Raw genomic sequence first — 21,138 nt, forward strand, 5'->3', positions numbered from 1 at the left:
AGCGCATCCCCCATCTCTACACTGAGGTGGGGAGAGAGCTGCCTGCTTGCCGATGGACAGCCTGCCTGCCTGCCACGTTTGTTGCCGTCACTGAACTCACGTTATCTCGTCGCTATAATGAGGGTTCAAAATCACTACAATAATTCCATCAACATGTTGTGGTCTTCATTCCAGAGAATGGTTTGATGCAGCTCTCCATGCCACTCTACCCTGTGCAAGCCTCATCGTCTCTGAGTAACTACTATAACATACATCTTTCGGAATCTGCTTAGTGTATTCACTTCTTGGTCTCTCTCTACGACTTTTTACCCTCCACATTTCACTCCAGTACTGAATTGATGATCCCTTGATCTATCATCTTCTCTAGCACCACCTTTCAAAAACTTCTATTCTATTCTCCTCTTAACTTTCTATCATTCATGTTTCACTTTCATACACAGATACATCCCATAAAAATACTTCCGGAAAAGAATTACTGACTCTTAAATCTATATTCGATGTAAACAGACTAATCTTCTTCAGAAACGCTTTTCTGTGAATTGCCAGTCTACATTTCATATCATCTATACTTTGGCCATCATCACTGATGCCCCAACATCCAACTTTATGTATTCTCTAAGTGTCTTGTTTTCTATTCTATATCCCACTGCATCGGTAGTGGGACAAGCGCAGTGTCACCTAAGTCTGCATTGTTGCAAAATTTATTCAAGATGGTGGGTCCGAGATGGCGGCAATACATATGGCAACATTGCAATAACGCCATGGGGAAGTTCAAATTTTTGTGGGAAAGAGGGCTACCTTCACTAACCTAAGTCAACCAACCACCACCTCTTCACTGGGACTGGTGGGAGAACGACTCAGCCTGTGCTGGGCTGCTGGATAGGATGGACATAAGTCTTTATTTTACATGGAGCGTTTATTTAAACAATTTGACTTGTAATAGGGAGTAACTCCATTCAGGGTGTTCACCATGAGGTCCAGAGTCCAACTGACCTATTACACAGTACTGCAACCAGAGGGCGCTGTCATACCATGGCGGTCTGGGGAAAAATGGCGGGAAATGGACTCAGTCTGTGTCCAGCTGCTGGAGTGAGGAAGGAGTGTACTTTTATTAATTTTTTCTGTGGGAAGATGGAACAATTTATTTAGGGGTGGATTTCATGTAGTATATTTATTACACTGATACAAAACACTCGCCCTGGCATGCTTGGGGTCACAGTAAATAGATTACAGACCCAGAAAACTGCTCACAAATCACCGAAATAATGCGTACACTGATGCGCAGACATGAAAACTACTCGTAAATTGTCAAAATAATGCACGTATAATGCTATGCAAACAAGATCACAAAACTTAAACTGTCGAAATAATGCATTCCACAGTCTGCAGACCTACAAACAGTGGAGCTCCACACGATCCTGAAGGTACTGCAGCGGATGAATCGTGTTTGGGGCAATCGATTTCTCCTCTGCGCCGATTCTCTTAGTGCCTTACAATCATTGCAGTATCTGTACCCCACTGAGGATATGGTCCAGCTGATATATGACCAACTGCACTTGCCCCAACAGCGGGGTAAGGAGGTGTCCTTCTGCTGGGTGCCTGGTCATGTAGGAATATGGGGCAATGAATAGGCCAATCGGGCTGCCAAGGAAGCCTGCAGAGAGCAGGATGTGGTCCAGTGTCCTATTCCCTTGCAGTCTGTCATTTCTGCACTCCACAAGAAGTGCATGGAGTTGTGGGAGGAAGAGTGACTGGTGGCGACGGCCAATAAACTGCGGTTAGTGAAGTCAGCAACTCGGCAATGGCGTACCTCCTGCCGGGGGCTCAGTCGGGAAGAAGTGACCCTCACACGTCTTCACATTGGGCACTGTCCCCTCACACATATCTTTCTATCACGGCGGGAGGATCCCCCGTTTTGTGATTCTTGTGGTGTGCGCATCTATGTCCAGCACATTTTAACAGACTGCATTTTATAACGTGATGCAAGGGCAGAAACACAAGTCGATGGGTATCTGCCCCGTGCTTTAGCTAATGATGAGACGTGTGTGTCTAGGGTTTTTAAGTTTTGTGATGTGCCTGGACTCTGGCCTAAACTTTTAGGCTGGAGGTTTTAGTGTATTGCGAAGTGGCTGGCTCTTCCCTTTTTTCCTTGCAGTCAGCCTACCATCTTCCATCTGCTATATTGTTTTAGCTCCCTCTACCACTTTCTTCCTGGGTTGTCCATGTTTTACTGCTGGCGGCATGCTTAGTCCTACACTTCGGTGTGGGTAGGCACATATTTTTCCAAGCTTGTTTCCTGTGTCTTACGTTCTGTTTTATCTTATTGTTCTGAGTCTTTTCTTGACACCCGTCTCAATCTGTTACTGACTGGGCGCTGAAGATGTTGCCCTTAAAACCTCTCCATCCGTCCATCATCCATCCATACTCGTAAATTACCGAAATAATGAAGTACACTGATATACAGACACGCAGTAAACTCGTCAATAATCGAAATAATGCTTGTAAGACAGTGTGCAAACACACTCATTAATTATATTGCCGAAATAATGCATTGCACAGCATACAGACCTGCAAACCTCTCGTAAATCACCGAAATAATGCTATACACAAACAGTCATTGCATGTAAAAATACTTTGGAACAATCGTTAAGAAATTCGATAGCGACATATCAGCAAACTGTTCCCTACAGAGGCCCCAAGGCGCGCCCACAGTCGCAGCATGCCCACTCTGGTCCCATATGTGAGACGCGTCCGGCTGCGAACTTGTTCATCTACCCATCGTTGGTGGCACAAAGATGCATTGCCTTTGTACCTCCGGTCCAGCAAATACCTAATTGCTCAGCAAGAGATGACTGCATAGCTGCTCACCATCACAAGTACAGCTAAAAGCTGTCAGTGTAATACAGACCTTATATATCTATGTAAATACCAGCCAGGTCTCCCTCTGGACACACTATAGAAACCTTCTCTAATGCTCTCAGAAACTGTTTACAAAAATAGCACAGAGTAACACAGGTTGCATTCTTCCTAGCGATCCAAATGGGACAGCCAGTCCATTACATATCAGCCTCTGCCCAGAAATCGTAAGTGTCACAGAAGTAGTTAACAATAGCTTTCGTTGTTGTTGTGGAGCTTTCTTGATGTCTCAGCTTGTCTGCATGGAAATTATTGTCCTAACAGGACCTGTTTATGAAAATAGCTGAGAATAACACCGGTTGCATTCTTCCTGATGGTCCTAACGATGCACCCCTCCATCCCAGAAATCGTGACGTCATGATTTTAAGAAACGTCTCCAAAACAGTAAACGTTCTCACCACTTTATAGAGGCTCCTATGTTCCAGCACAAACTATGTCTTGTGAATGAATGGAGCCTTGAGCCTTGTGATTGACTCTTCTTACACATTACACACCAAACTGGCTACTGCTGCTGGTGTAGTACCACTGTCCGCCTTTTTTTTTTTTTTTTTTTTTTTTTTTTTTTTTGCAGATTAGACTTTCAGTGGCAAAACTATTTTGTACAGATCACCATATTGCACTGACAGTTAAACCTTGCAAGAGTGGTCTACAGATCATCAAATATGGAAAGACACTTCTCAATTATATTTCTTTGCCACTGATGACAGAAGGTTGAATATTCCAGTGTGAAACCGAGCTCCTACCTGGCTGTATACCACCGCATACCATATCGATGTAGTAAACACAAAATTCGTATACTGCACCATACAAAATCACCATTTCTGCCCCCTGCATATAGCTATCGACCATCAGACATTCGTACATATACAACAAAGGCAGGAAGCACATGGATCATATATAGTTCTCACAGCATTAGGTATTTCTTGTGAGGTGGGACAGTCATGTACCATAGCCGATGGTCACAAGATATCTGCCCCTGCACACACACTCCCCCAACACATGACCAGAACACTCTCAGCAGACCAAGGTCACTCTCCAAACTGTTGTACAAGGGCTGTGTCAGCTCCTCTCGCCACAAAGGCGTTACTGTTTGTGGCCCCAACCTGCTTGCTTGCTTTCTGTCTACACCCATCTCCAGACTTCGGGATTACAAGAACAAATGTATTTTTATGTGGTTTACCAGAATATCATACTATTTTCGCGATACTTCTCGTTATCAAGAACGTAGCAATATCGCTTGCATGGTAGTATCACTTGCAAAGAGTAATTCCGAAGATATAGACTGGAAATTATTTCTCTGGAAACCCGAAACTTTGGTGAGGTGGAGCATGCTGTAAACCGCTGAGTAACTAGAAACTTATCTCGTCTGTGAACACCTTTACGTGAAAACTCAAAAAGAATAGAGGAAACTGATATTTCAAATCACGAATATCGATGTCAGTGGTATAACAGATTCCAAATCATCCCTATAATTTACAAAGTCAACTAAGGTGTTTCTCATGATTAGACAATCAGCAAAAGTGTCTTCTACCCGTCTTTCACCTGGCAGATGCACATAACATCCATCACAATCAGTTTTCTCTCAACCAAATAAAGATGCGAATTGTACAGAACCAGTCAACCAGACGATTTACATGGGAGGGACTATTTGTCCAGCGCAAACACATATCCTTATAGAATCTTCTCATATTTCCATGGGGAACACACGCGACCACGAAGGCTATCCAACACATACCGAGTATTAGCTCGTTATTCAGCTGTCTATAGGGCGACATGGTTAAGTCAGCCGCTTCCTGTCCCCCAGCAGACCTTTCCACTCAGACAGCTCCTGCCGTTAGCCGGAAACATGAATCATTCCTGCACCACGCATCCCCAGACAGAATTGTCCGAGGAGATTGGCTACTTATATATTTGAACGCTATACTTATAATTAAGCATTATGATTTTGATCTCTGTTGGACGACACTGGACAGTGAGTGAAGTATCGGAAATACCCCATGCTGGTGGCTGTGGCTCTGAAAATAGAAATACCTATACCATTTTTATGACTAGACAAAGTTTCCCAGTAAAAAAAAAAAATCATGCATTCCCTTTGCTATTGCAGTATCCACATTAAGTCCATACCTTCCTGATTACTGGACATCGTTATTTTCTTTGCACATATCGGAAAACGCACACACACACTGTAACAACAACGACGCTGTACTATTGTACATATAAGTAATTTTTTTTCAGATTTTTCGATAAACTTGTGTGATTAATGTTCTGATTTCATTTCTTTTTTGTTTCATGCCATTGTGTTAAGAAAACTGTAAACGAGTTTCAATGTGAATATTAATGCTTATGTCAAATGGCAAGCAATATTGTAATAGAATTGAAATGTAACAAATGTTGAAACCGTTGTAAGATGTTTAAAATTGTAATTGTGCGTCTGGTCCATACGTAGGCAATTTGTTAGGATATGTAGAATGCAAAACCTCTGGTGAATACCCTGTCTGTAAGGGAGCGGTAAAAGGTGGATGGCAGGCGAGCGCGGGAAAATGCGCACGGGCACTGCACGGCACAACGGGCTCAGTAGTTAGTTGGAGTTTGGCACTGGTTTGAGCAACACCTTCTGGAGTGAGGAGGCTCTCCTGGAAGACGTAGCTTCACTGAGCCTCGGGTATGCCGTTCCAGCGCCCACACAGCATGGCAAAAGTCCATAGGCACTAAATGGAAAAGTATTGCGACGCAAAGAAGAATTAAAGTGACGATACGTCAAGAGCCATAGCTGTGGTAGTATGTGTGCTCTGTGCTTCGCCATCTCGCCGCCCGCCAACCGCCGCATCGATACAAACAGGTTGAAACCTTTAGTACTGTATTCGTATGGACCATAGAGTGAACTGTTCAATAATAACCTAAATTTTACCAGAACTTTCCCATCATTTAATTATCCTCACAACTAACCTAGGCAGGGTCCTTTCCAAATGTTGTGCAATCCGAGTGTCCCGAAATGAAAAACTAAATTTTGTGTTAATAATAATTACTTGCAGACCTAGTTATGTTAGAATGGTGTTTAAAGAACTGTTTTGTTAATCAACCAGTAAATGAGTAACGAAGGTCTAACGAAGTTGAAAGATAATATTAATATTGATATAGTAATGAAGTTTAATTCTTTCGAGACAGATATAAAGGTATTTAAATGAGCAGTAAATAAGATGAAAAGAGTAGTAACTAATATACTGGAAATCTTGAACGCATAATAAATTCAGTAATCAATTTTTTTTAATATAGTGATCATAACAGTTTCAGGACCCCCCCCCCCCTCCCTCTATTTTAATGGATTTGAATTCTGAAGTGTTCTAAATTGGTTTGACCAGCAAAAGTTAAAGTCAATATAAAAGTCAAAATTTATCAGTATTTTATCTTTATCAATAATGACATTTTGTGTGTGTCACGAAAGTGCTACTGCTAGGGTAACCTATGCCCGATTTTAATCAGATTAATAGACGGTATAAAGTTTTGTAGTATACATTATAGTTTAGTGTTATGTATTCATGGTTTTTCCATATCAGTACAGAACGTGAAAATATCAGTTCAATAGATTTTCTGGTTCTAAAATTCTACTATATTATGCAGTGTTACTACTTGTTGTTTTGCATGAATATCTACCAACTTATACAGGGAAGAAACTCAGTTAATGCAAAAAAAATGGTTCAAATGGCTCTGAGCACTATGGGACTCAACTGCTGAGGTCATTAGTCCCCTAGAACTTAGAACTAGTTAAACCTAAGGACATCACAAACATCCATGCCCGAGGCAGGATTCGAACCTGCGACCGTAGCGGTCTTGCGGTTCCAGACTGCAGCGCCTTTAACCGCACGGCCACTTCGGCCGGCTCAGTTAATGCCTAATTCGGCTGGCGACCGTATTATTATTAAATTGGTAGTATCTTCAGTGTTGCGTTTGGTCCATACTGACGTGTAATTGCATTTCGACCTTTCTTGACGTATCACTGTTATTACAGAGTGGATGTAAGTCTGATTCGCCACCGTTCAGGTACACGCGGTCGATATCTGTAAGAAAATCCTCTCTCATAAGGTGAACCCCGCTCAATTACCATAGCACAGGCTTTAAAGAGTATTGTGTGCCCCACTCGCACGTTACAATACACACACACACACAAATACTTTATAAGCCTGATGAGCAAGGCAAACATATCACACATCCCCTGCTACTAAGTATAATACTTGGCCAAGAACGGATTGCAGGCAACACAGAACAATACTGAGCGAAAATCAGTGATGGGTGGACATGTGTCATAAGTTTTCCCTGTGAGTGGTACTACTGTGTCTTAGTAGGAGAGTCGTAATCGTCTTTAAAACCGCCATATGTTAAAAGCACGATCGCAACGACCATCTCTCTACCACATTCAATATTGGTTCTACAGATGCTCACAAGTATCGTTAACGATATCCATGTTAAAAACTATACAACCCTTATAAATCGAGCTCTGACATTACCTCTGAATGAAGTGGTTTTTCCAGACAAATACCGCGACACTGAATATAGAAGGTGGTAGGCACAGTGTATATTATCAGACCAACAGTGCGGTTACACGTCACTGACGGTGTAAGCTGGTAACATCATCACCAAATCTAGAAAATGATTCGGCTAAGGAACATGGAACGAAGCTGGCACTTGCAACTCCCACACATCACCCCTAGATATATCTCCAGTATTTGTAATGCATTCCATCAGAGGTTTTGCAATATATTCACTGGGTTACAGGCGATGGTTGATTGAGAATAATCACATACAGTAATGCTGATTGGGGTCATAAGAAATGTACACAGGTTTTCCAGATCTCTAGCATTATGCTCCCCAGTGGAAATGCTGTCTGCGATTTGTAATCAAGTCTCTCCATTCAGCCACGTACCTGTGTCGGATCCGATGAAGTCCTTTAAGGGGCTCCGGAAAGGCTCAAAATCATGAAAAGTTCAATTTTTACTTTTTTGCGTTTTCGGAATCTGCAGACTATTATCTTTTAATAGATATATAATTTATTCAATTCCGAAGACTACAACTATTTTTAAATTTTTTTTGAAATGTGTTCTACATGGGCGTGACCCACTGTGGCGCTGTTAAACTGCTGTCAAGTGGTGTTATTATTAACGTCCGTGTTCATCAGGTACATTTTAGTGATGCGAGATAAAGTATGTGTTGTGGCTAACCTGTGATGGTTCAATATATATCGCTCGTATGATTGTCGATTGTTTCATGTTTATTTACTCTGTCGTTATCTCGAAAATATTCGTAATTAATTCTGTTTCTTGAGTCTCTGTTTTGTTGAAGTATAATAATGAGTAAAAGTAAAGTTATTAGAAATCCTCTGAAGGCTTTTAATCCGGAACCGCGGGACTGCTACGGTCGCAGGTTCGAATCCTGCCTCGGGCATGGGTGTGTGTGATGTCCTTAGGTTAGTTAGGTTTAAGTAGTTCTAAGTTCTAGGGGACTTATGACCTAAGATGTTGAGTCCCATAGTGCTCAGAGCCATTTGAACCATTTTTTGAAGGCTTTTAAGAAAAGGAGAAATGTTGGAAAGCCAAAGGTATGTGTTATTACTGTAAACAATAAAGACGATAACCAAGTGAGTGAACCTAACCTCTCAAGTACACCTGCCCATAGCAGTCAGAGTGGGAAAGAAAATACTTCACAGAAGAAGCTTGGTTCAATGAGTGAAAACTATGAATGTTTTATGGGCGATCGGATGTGAATGAAATATTTGATATGTCGGTTCTCAAAGGAATTTTTTCAAACTGTGTAAGATGTATTCATTGTAGTGAAGTTGGTCTGGAACTCTCCATAATAAAGCACGTAGGACTTGCTAGTGAAATACAACTGAAATGTGATAAGTGTTCATACATGACCTGATTTTGAAACAGTGTTGCAGTAACTGCAACTGAAGAAAATGGTAGCAAAATCTACGAACACAACAACGAGCGATGCTTGCTTTAGACAAGGAACGCCTTCGGGCTGCAGACAGGGCTATAAAGAGTCTAGAAATACAAGCAAGAGTAAACAGGAGGAGGAACAAGAGGAAGCTGGAGGAGGAGTTTGCAGAGGATGAAGATAATCCATCCTATGGACCTGGAATGGACTAAAAAGTTTATCCAATCTTTGTCGCTCGATTCCCAAAACTTTAATTTTCTCATACTAATTACATGTTTTCTAAGGATCTTCCAAACATATTTGTTTCAAACTTTCAGTATATCTTACACAGTACCTTCTGCATAATTTAACACAGCCTTTTTCCAAAAACTGTATATTTTTGAATATATAAATAAAAAATTGCAAAAAAATGTTGTGAATTTTCATGACAATTGAAAAAAAATCATCTTTAATAACTGAACTAAAATTTTGTAAAATCCCTGTGTTAAGTTGTAGCCCATATTCCAATAAATAATCTGTAAAAAGTTCAACTTCCTACCTCAAATACTTTGTGAGGAAAGATGTAATTTATAATCGTTATTTTAACATTGCAAGTATAGGGCGTTCCGGAGCCCCTTAATAATCATTACAGCCACTAGTGAATCATATTCATGACAGCCTCATATCTCGAAACCAGTCACCTTTTTCGTACCTGTCTGTTACAGGAATATTCCAACATGGCTTTTTAGGCAGTCCCTGTGCCTCTATCAGCTGCTGCCATTCCTGCAGCTTTACATACAGACCGTTCCATTTTAAGTCGGAACTGAGCAGAAGTTGGAGAGAACTGTATCTACAACATTCTTCAACCTGTATAGAGACAGAGTGACCTGAGTTAGTACGACAGGACCGTCATTTGACCATTCATTGTAAATGGAAACATGTTGTCGTAGCTCCACCAAGAATATGCATTGTGTAACGTCAGCACAGAATGATGCCCACTCCTGCAACATGAGGTAGTATAAAAGACAGTATGTAAACTCTGAGAGGGACAAGGATTTTCCTACTGCATTGCGGTGCATCTCCAAACTACATACAGGTACTGCAGTCTAAAGAAGATCTGCAATCCTCAGCGCCCATTCACATCTATCACCTCAACATGCTATCATCGTTATTCTGTACCATCCAACGAAACAACTTACGAACCATAAAAGCTCCACTAACTTCATCCGTTAGATAACTCGATAAGACTTGTACTGCATCTATCTCCTCCCACATATCAAAAACAAATACCATCTGCATGCCAGCATCGAGCATATGTGGCGATCCTATTAAATATACAGGTACTGATCCATTGCAAAGACTAGTGTAATCAGATCGCCTGTAATGTAGCAGGATGACCGTATCCCACAGACTATAGTATGTCCCAAGAGATGCTCCCTGTGACCCTGTGTTGTTGTTTGAAATATAGTTTTTTTCTGCTGTAACACACTTTGTACACTGCCATACGTTTTGTTTTTTTCTGCCAAGATCTCGAGGTCTGTGTCAGGTTTTAAACTGACATTAACACATTCTGATCGACTGCGTCTCTCCAGTCGCATGGTTTACATTATGTTGTTGCTGCTACTACCAAAACACACACACACACACACACACACACACACACACACACACACACACAAAGGCACTAGACGATTTTAAATAAAAAACAGTCATAAGGAAACTAGATGAGTTTTGCAGTGTTGTGGAGCGTTTCGAAGCTGCTGTCCGAAGGTGATTGACAACATCTACATTTAAACTCATGTGGCGTAGTGACGGGATAGCTGATGACTCCATATTGCAGTTATGGATGCGATCCCTGTTTTGGTGCTAGCAACCCCCAGAAGTTGTTGCCCTTCCACAGAGACTCTTTCTCAATAACATACAAGGGATGTCAGTCAACCATTATGTGGTAATAAGCAGCATACCAGTGGACAGAAGGGGTGGAAAAGATAACGTCGATGTACTGTAATAATAAGCATCACAGTTGATAGTGCGAAAAATATTTCAGCACTGACCAATGATGTGACACTGCCCTTCCCAGTTTCAGTATCATGACGCTCTGGTTGCTGTACTGTGTACTAGGTCATTTGGACCAAATGATGAACACCCTGGATGAAGCTACTCCCTATTAAAGCTCAAATTGTTTAAATAAACACTGATGTCCATCCTGTCGAGCAGTGCAGCACAGGCTGAGTCGTTTTCCCGCCAATTCCAGGGAAGAGGTGGTGGTTGGATGATGGTTAGTGGAGGTGGTCCAGTCGACCTTTTTTCCTGCCAAATTCTTAGGTTAGTGGAATGATTTGAGATTTCGAATTAAGAACAGCTGTAAACATTAGTAACTTAAAAGTAGATATCCTCAGAGTAGTGTAGCAACTTAAGTCACTTAATAAAGCCAAATATTTAGTATGCTGCTGAAATAGCTCCATACTTAACAATCGTATTCAACTTCTCGCAAGTTGAAAGATCTGTACACTTAGACTGGAGAGTTCTACAGGCCACACCATAAAAGAAAGGTAATAGGAGAAATCCACTAAATCACAGGCCCCTATCATTAACATCGATATGCAGCAGGATTTTGAAACACATGCTGTGCTCGAACATTATGAATTACCTCGAAGAGAACAGCTAGTTGACACATAGTTAACATGGATCTAGAAAATATGGTTCTGATCAGATATAACTAGCTCCTTACTAACATGAATTGTTGAGTGCTGTCGACAAAGGATTTCGAATTGATTCCATATTTCTAGATTTCCAGAAGACTTGTAATACCATACCTTACAAGTGGCTTTTAACCAAATTGCATAGTTATGAAATATATAATTCCAGTTATGCAAGTGGATTCGTGACTTCCTGTCAGAGAGATCATAACTGTAGGAAAGTCATCAAATGAAACAGAAGTAATTGCTGGCGTTTGGCAAAGGATTTTATAGGCCATCTCTTGTTCCTTATCTATATAAACAATTCATAAGACAATCTGAGCAGTCGTCTTAGGTTGTTTGCAGATGATGCTGTCGTTTATCGTCTAGTAAAGTAGTAAAGTCATCAGAAGCTCAAAACGAAGTGCAAAACGATTTAGAAAAAAATATCTGTATAGTGCTAAAATTGGCAGTTGACTCTAAATAATGAAAAGTGTGAGGTCATCCAAGTGAGTATTACAAGGAATCCGTTAAACTTCGTTTGCACGATAAATCAAATTTAAAAGCCGTATATTGAACTAAATAGCTAAGAACTACAATTGCGAACAACATAAATCGGAAAGAACACTTAGACCATGTTGTTTGTGTTCCGGTGTAACCACAAGCGCCGACACGAAGATGAAGAACGCAACTGCAGAGAAGGCTGTGAGACGACGCCAGCCTACAGCGCCAGGAGCGGCCTCTGCAAGAAGAGAATATAAGCGCCACTCCTACCAGCCTCAGCTGCATCGTACTTGACCCAGCAGAAGAGAGAGCGCTACGATAGCAGTTATTAGTGATCCGTGTACATTGCTTGTATGGACGTTGTCTATTGCGATAGACATTGACTGTTGGTATGTCGCCCATTGCTTTCGACACCATTGTAAATCCCAAATTAAGTACTGTTAATCTTATATAGTGTAATAAATCTGTTAATGTAATTTGCTTAACTTGGTGTATAGCTATCCGAGAAAGCAGCAGCCTTTAGGCACCTTATAAGCGACGAGTGGGCAAGACCCCGCATTTGGCGATGAGTATCTGCCGAACCCAGTGCCAGACGGTCATGGAATCTTGTATCTTGCTGGCGCCTTAATTCTCTCGTCTTTACTTTGCTGGGGCGTTTCTACGTTTTAACAGTTTCTTGTCGTTATTGCTCATCAGAGTTTTCAGGAGGGCACTACTGAAATTTTCTTTGCTTTTGCACTTATTTAGCTTGCATGCTTTTTCTGTTTGTATCGTTTGTCACTTCCAACATGCTCACCCCACCTATCCAACCTCCTGCTAACGTGCCGCTGCCGCAAGCGTTAGGTGCCACACAGCAAATGGAGATGTTTCTGTTCCAGACGCAGCTGATATCTGCACTAGCATCCACTAACAAACGCTGCGCGCCCAACGTAACAAGCACCACATACAGCAATACCTACTACTATACCGCCTTTTCGACAGTTTAGTGAACAAGAAGAGTAATGGCTGAAGCCGTTGTCCCAGTTTGAGGCCCCCCTACTAGCCCACAACGTACCAGATACTGTGAAACTTCCTTATCTGTTATCTACAGTAGGAAGTGCAGTGTTTACGCTCCTACAAAAAATGTTCCCTCGGAGTGAACTCAAGTATGATCAAGTTATCTCCTCGCGGACTAACTTCGATGACCAACAAGTGAATGTGGTAGCAGCTTTAATTGGAAAAAAGGCGGTCAGAACAAACTTATCGTGAGTGGGTAACAGATTTACAGAGTATAACAAATGCAAATTCAAATGTGCTTGCGGTGTTTTATATTCATATGTTATGTTGCGTGATGCGATCGTGTACAATGTACCTGATATCAAACTCAGGGAACAGATTTTGAAACAGTCCGCTCCATCACTTCAGCAAGCAGTGCTAATACTAGATCAGTACAATTCCGTTGCTTTGTCGGTTCATACATTTGTCGGGTTGAGCCCCTTATTTCCGATCGACCTATTCGGTGGCAGCAGCTCGCCACACAGAATAAACACCTCTCCACGCCACGTAAGCAGTTCGCTAAACAGGTGGCTGCGCAGTTAAACAGACTGAAGTCTTGCCCTCGGTGTTATTCATGGCACAAACCCAAGCCTTTCCCTCCCGACAATCTCAGTATTACGATTGTGGTAGGAAAGGACATGTACAATCCGTATGTTTGCAGTGGAACAAGCTTAAGAATGCGTCCCACTAACAAAAATCTAGTCACAATGCCCATGTCATTAATGCAGTATATTCCAAGTCTGCAGCTGGCAAGCGTGCAGTTTCTTCAGTGATCCCCAGTCAAATAAACCTTTTGTTCATTTACTTCTTTGTGGCAGCGCAGAGTGGCCGCGTAGTTTGAGGATCCATGTCACTAATCGAGCGGCCCCTCCCGTTGGAGAATCTAGTCCTCCCTCGGGTATGGGTGTATGTATTGTCCTTAGCGTAAGTTAGTTTAAGTAGCGTGTAAGTCTAGGGACCGATGACCTCAGTAGTTCGGTCGTCTCTCACACATTTGAACTTCTTTGAGGGAATGCGTGAAATTTCAATTGGACACGGGTGCTTCTGTCACATTGCTCAATTGTCACGTGTATGAACTGTTAGGCTCCTCACGCCTGTCTTGAATTAGTACGTAAGTGACGGCTTATAATGGAGAAGATATCCCCGTTCTCGGAACATATACTTTGCCTGACATGTATCGCTCGCATACACGAACAGTTACTTTTACAGTGCTGCAATTACGCGATTGTGAGAACATATTTGGTCTAGATTCTTTTGATTTGTTTGGCTTTAACATTCAGGAAAATTTTTGTCGGTGCCAGCATTCAGTGCGAAAGACAGTGTACATAGCTTTCTAAATGAATCCCCGGAACTCTTTTATGAAGGTTTAGGCAAAGATAACAATATTGTTGCATATATTACTCTGAAAGACAATGCTCACCCGAAATGTTGCCTGGCCAGAACTCTTCCCTTTGCATTACGGGACGAAGTCGCTGCTGAACTTAAAGAACTGCTAGACAGCGGAGCTATTGCGCCAATATCAGCTACTCAATGGGCAAGTCCACTGGGTTTGCTCCCCAAATCTTCAGGTCGCAATCGCCTCTGTGTTGTCTGTAAGTCTACACTCAACCCACAAACTTTGATTGATACTTATCCACTTCCACGCCCAGAGGATCACATGGACAAATTAGGCACTGGACGCTACTTATAAAAAATTGATTTGCGCGACGCATATCTTCAAATACCGCTAGATGAAGAATCTCAAAAAATTTGTGTAGTAAATATTCATATGAGCTTGCTTAAATATTTGCGTTTCCTTTCTGGCAGTTCTTCCGCACCCGTCATTTTCCAACAGTATTTGTAACAGCTGACTGCAAAAGTGCCAATCTGATCAAACTATTTAGACGATATTGTCGTAGCAGGTCCTACATCTGAAGATCATATTTCAAATGTACGTGCTTTGTTTCGTGTGTATTCTGAGGCAGGACTAAAGCGTAGACTGGACAAGTGCGATTTTTTAAACCCGAGTTGCCGTATCTTGGTCATGTCATAAACAGTCAAGGCGTACATTCTCTTCAGTAGCATTTGTTAGACATAAGAGACTTCCCAGTTTCTCGCAATGTCACAGAATTGCAGTCAGTCTTCGGGGAAATGGTTCACACCGAATGGTGTACAAATTGCGGCTCCATTGCATCGCTTACGTCACAAGAATGTCCCCTTTGCTTGGACAGATGGGTGCCAAGTAGCTTTTCAAAAACCTTGAGGATACATTGCTCAGTGATCGATGGACAGTTTACTTGAACCAGTTGTAATGCAAGTTGACGCTTCCTCTTACGTAATCGGTGCAGTTCTTTCGCATAGAATTGGTGATAAAGACAGGCCTATTGCTTTCGCCTCAAAAGTAACTACTCACAAATTGAGAAAGAGGATTTGGCTTTTGTGTGTGGCGCCACCAAATTTCACCACTATTTGTATGGCAGAAAATTCTACTTAGTAATGGATCAGAAGCCCTTGCCGTCCTTGTTTCATCCGACGAAAATAGCTTTGCAAAAAGAAGTGTTGCAGTTACTTCAGCAAGGACACTGGGGGATTGTTCGAATTTAACAGCCAGCGCGTCGACACTATACTTGGCAGGGTATGGAAGCCCAGATAGAACAGATGACGTCACAGTGTCACGCATGAGTGGAAGATCAGTCTGTTGCCCCACAAAATTTCTATGCTTGGCCTAAGTCGCAATCTCCATGGCAACGTGTGCACATAGACTTTGCGGGACCTTTTTGGAACACTCGTTGGTTGATTGTGGTTGACTCATACAGCAAGTTTCCTTTTGCTGGCCGGCCGGTGTGGCCGACCGGTTCTAGGCGCTTCAGTCTGAAACCGCGGGACCGTTACGGTCGCAGGTTCGAATCCTGCCTCGGGCATGGATGTGTTTGACGTCCTTAGGTTAATTAAGTTTAAGTAGGTCTACGTTCTAGGGGACTGATGACCTCAGATGTTAAGTCCCATAGTGCTCAGAGCCGTTTTTTGAACCTTTCGCTGTGCCAATAAACTCGATTACATCACGTAGCGCCATTCAGGTGATGCCCTCTGTTTCTTGCCTGGAAGGTTTACCTGAAGTCATAGTGTGAGACAACGGCCCACAGACCACGTCAAATGAATTTGAAACATTCTGTGAATGCAGTAGCTTACAGCATCTAGGGCAGGGCTTAACAACTGGCCGGTTTTGAGCGCGAGTACTCGCGTCTGCTCAGGCACGTGCTCGCGAGCAGGTGCAAGGTCGCGGAGTAGGGAGGGAGGGAAGGGAGGGGAAATGCCCGCGCACGTTTGAATAGGGCCGCCGCATGCCTATTGAATTCGCACCGACTGTGTAACGTATGAAGAACTACGATCAGCTCTAACAGTCACTTCGCTGGTTAAGAATCATGTCAAGTCGCCGTTGTGTAACCCCAGCCATGCTTTCGCAGTTCAACCCCCATTGGGAGGAATTGTATCTGTTTACAGAAAAAGATGGAGTAGCAAAATGTTCAGTATGTCACAAAACGCTGAATTCTTTAGGAAATTTAATCTTCAGCGACATTATATGTCGTACCACGCGAAAGACTACGGAAGTGGAAAATGTGATGGACCAGATCGTGCACAGGAAGTTATTAAACTTAAAAGGAAGCTATCCGAAGAAGATCTGGACGACGAAGAAAAATCAACTCAGGCAGCTCTCAGAGTGAGTTACAAAACCGCTTTGCTTTGAGCAAAATCCCTGCGCCCCTTCACTGATGGCGATTTAATAAAAGAATGTTTGGTAGTTGCAGCGGATCATTTGTGTCCATCTTAGGTTGAACAGTTTCTGATTGTGCCATTATCTAACACGGCCATTATGCGTCGCATACAGGACATGGCAGACGACGTCCAGAACCAGCTTGCAAATATCTGTAAAGATTTTATGGCGTATTCTCTAGCTCTGGACGAAAGTTTTGATGTCACTGGAACAGACAGCTTGCCATATTTATTAGAGGTGTTAATAGAGATCTTCAGGTGAGGGAGGAGCTCCTCGATGTAGTAGTCATGAAGAACACTGCAACTGGAGGTGATATTTTAAGTAGTGTTGAAGAAAGTGTTGAAAATATAGGATCGTCGTGGAATTCTTTAGTTTCAGTGTCTGCAGACGGTGCACCAGCGATGACAGGGAAAAAATCAGGTTTCGTTGCGCTGTTGAAGGAGAAATGCAAAAACTGACCGTGCCGAATGAAATAAGCGGCGTTCACTGTGTGATCCACCAGAAAAACTTATGTGCAAAGAGTATCACTCTAAAAAATGTGATGAGTGTTGTTGTTCGTACAACCAATTATATGAGGAAGCATGGGCTACAACACAGACAATTTAAAAACTTTCTTGAGGATGTAGAAAACCAGTATGGTAGCCTGCCTTATTACAGCGAGGTCCGCTAGCTTAGTCGTGGCGAATTATTAAATCGATTTTTTTTGCCTATTAGATGAGATAAATATGTTCATGGAAATAAATAACATGTGTGTTCCTGAATTGAAAGAGCCTTCATGGAAATGTGATCTCGCGTTCTTAGCAGATTTAACTAGCCATCTGAATGCTTTGAACATTTCACTACAAGGTAAAGATCTGCTAATTAATCATGTCATAGATCGAATACGAGCTTTTAAAATGAAATTGACACTTTGGGTCAGTCAGCTGGAAACAGGAAATCTAGCTCATTTTGCTAAATTACCATCCATGCAAGATGTTCACAAAAACTGTGAACGTCATTCACATAGTTTAGTTGCCCTTAAGGAAGAATTTGATCAACGCTTTCAAGATCTGACAGCACTAGACAGTGATTTTGATCTCTTCTCCTCTCCATATTCAGGGAATATTGAAGAGATTCGTCCTGAGCTGCAACTAGAAATTATTGACCTGCAGTGTGACAGAGAATACGGAGACAAATTTCAGAACAAGAAAAACATTTTGGAATTCTACAGACACTTCCCTCAGCATAGATTTCTTCGTTTGCACAAACTGGCGGCTACAATAATATCAGTGTTCGGTTCCACGTATGTTTGTGAACAACTGTTCTCTGCAATGAAATGTAACAAGACGCGCCTGAGAAACGCATTTTCTGATCGAAATTTAAACTGCACGCTGCGCCTACAATGCACAAGAACAATTACTCCGAACATAAAAGCAAGTCTAAAGGGCAAAAAGTACAAGATTACCGAGAATCCCACACTTCAGTGACACCTTTTATTGTGTAACAGTTCACAAATTAATACTAATGTAGGGGCATACACTAAGCTAATAAAATTATCTGGGCCGGCCGCGGTGGTCTCGCGGTTAAGGCGCTCAGTCCGGAACCGTGCGACTGCTACGGTCGCAGGTTCGAATCCTGCCTCGGGCATGGATGTGTGTGATGTCCTTAGGTTAGTTAGGTTTAAGTAGTTCTAAGTTCTAGGGGACTGATGACCACAGAAGTTAAGTCCCATAGTGCTCAGAGCCATTTGAACCATTTTTTTGAAAATTATCTGGCACGTGTACATTCTCCTTTATTTGTTTCATTTGTCGCAGTATGATTCGTGAGTGATATCCCTGCAGGTGGCCGCGGATTTACATTGACTGGCGGCAGCTGTTGTGTGCCTCACATGACTCTTCCCACTCTCCGCTCTGGTCCGGTAGTGCGGGTAGCGTGCTCGCGCTGCTCCGTGCTCGCGCCTTGCCGCTCACAGCTTGCTCCGCGAGCACGTATGTTGTGAAGCCCTGATCTAGGGTAAGTAGGGCACCGTTTCATCCAGAGTCAAACGGTGAAGCGGAGCGTTTTGCCAGAACCTTCAAGCAGCAGATGACCCAACACCGCTCAGCACACACCAGAGATCAAGCATTTTAACTGTTTCTCGCCTAATATCGTCCTCACCTACGAGATGGGCCATCGCCGGTGGAATTGCTTCCCGGCCGCCGACATCCGACACTGCTCCACCTGCTCCATTCTCCACAGCATTGGGCGCCGAAGGAAGGCAGCAGGTATCGCTTCGCGCCGCATGATATTGCTTATTAAAGGGTTCTTAGTGGCAGCAGACGCTATGCACGAGACAGGATCGTCCGTCGATTTGGCGCTTGCGTGTATCTTATTTCAGGTCCAGAAGGCGTGCAGCGCCGACATCAAAATCAACTTCACCTCTGGCATGTGCACGATGATCTGTCAGTGTCTCTTCCCCAAGATTCACGGTTCCCGAGGACAGCGCGGCCACAGCTTCTGGTGGACGTTTCCGCCAGAGTGAAGGCCGGGTGGCGGGGTACGACCGGAAGTTTGACGTCCCCTGCAGCCACAGCTTCCGGTCCCGCGATGCGCGAACACTTCTGCCTCCACCTCTGTGGTAAGACTCCCTACACGACGACGGTCCGTCGCTTTGTGGGAGAGGAATGTTCCGGCGTTATCACAAGCGCCGGCACGAAGATCAAGAACGCAGCCGCAGAGAAGGGTGGGACGTCAGCCAATAGCACGCTGACCAGGACGGCACCACGACATGACCGGCCTCTGCAAGAAGAGAATATAAGCGCCGCTCCTGCCAGCCTCGGCAGAACAGTATCAGGACCGGCCTAACAGAGAGCACTACGATAGCAGTTATTAGTGATAGATATCTGTTGCTTGTATTGACACTGTCTGTAGGAAAAGACATTGACTGTTTGCATGTAGGCCATCTCTTGCGACACCTTTGTACATCCCAAGGTCTGTCAATCTTCTTTAATGTAATGAAACTATTAATGCGATTTGCTTAATTTGTTGTATAGCTATCCGAGAAAGCAGCACCCTTTAGGCAGCCTATAAGCGACGAGTGGGCAGGACCCCAGAGTGGAGAAGGCGAATTAAAGACTGCATTTTATTTTAGAACACTTAGAAGATACAACAGATGTACTAAAGAGACTGCTCACAGTATGCTTGCCCGTCCTGCTGCACGGTGTCGGATCCCTACCAGATAGGATTAAAAGAATATATAGAGAAAGTTCAACGAAGGGCAGCACGTTCTGTATTATCGAGAAGTAGGGGAGAGAGGGCAACGGACATGATACAGGATCCGGGGCGAACATCATTAAAACAAAGGGATTTCTCGTTGCGGCACGATCTCCTCACGAAATTTCAGTCACCAGCTTTCTTGTCGGTATGCGAAAGAATTTTGATGACGCCGAACCATATAGGGAGAAACGACCGCGTAATAAAATAAAGGAAGTCAGAGCTCGCACGAAAAGATACTGATGTTCTTTTTCTTATGCGCTCTCTTCGAGAGTGAAATAATAGGGAGTTAGAGCGGACGATCCCTCTGCCAAGCGCTCAAGTGTGATTTGCAGCCGGCCGGAGTGGCCGTGCAGTTCTAGGAGCTACAGTCTGGAGCCGAGCGACCGCTACGGTCGCAGGTTCGAATCCTGCCTCGGGCATGGATGTGTGTGATGTCCTTAGGTTAGTTAGGTTCAAGTAGTTCTACGTTCTAGGCGACTGACGACCTCAGAAGTTAAGTCGCATAGTGCTCAGAGCCATTTGAACCATTTGTGATTTGCAGAGTAGCCAAGTAGATGTGGGGTAAAAGGTTTTCGGTTTTCAAGCCGCGCATGCGACATTTCTGCCCTCAGTGATTGGTGCCAGATGCTGCAGTCGCGCCTATATACGCGGTAAACGGTGCCAGCCTGGCAGTCAGTGGATTTTACTTCTGACGAAGATGGCGGTGATATCCATCGGGAGCTTGATAATATTATCCAAATTCACACGATTTGAAAATGTGAAGATTATATTCAGACATGCCGTCGTTACAGGTTCTGTGGACAAAAATGGTCGATATTGTTGATTCCAGTATGGTAAGATGCAATTCTACTCAGAATCAGGGGCCTATGGGTAATTCCGGAGGAAGAGCCGAGATTGTGTGCCTTTATGAAATTTCATGAGCTATGTAAGCACGCTCATCCTCATATGTCACTAATTCAAGAATGGCCTATACACAATTACCCGTTGCCACCTGGTACCGGTGATGGTTGTTACCTCAGTAGTTGTTGGAATAGCGTCCCTGACGTGATGAAAGTGGCCTTCAAGTATGCACAGTGAGTGCAGAATATCGAAAATTTGGGACCAACGTGG

The sequence above is a fragment of the Schistocerca americana genome, chromosome 1 (assembly GCF_021461395.2).
Source record: "Schistocerca americana isolate TAMUIC-IGC-003095 chromosome 1, iqSchAmer2.1, whole genome shotgun sequence".
Taxonomy (NCBI): domain Eukaryota; kingdom Metazoa; phylum Arthropoda; class Insecta; order Orthoptera; family Acrididae; genus Schistocerca; species Schistocerca americana.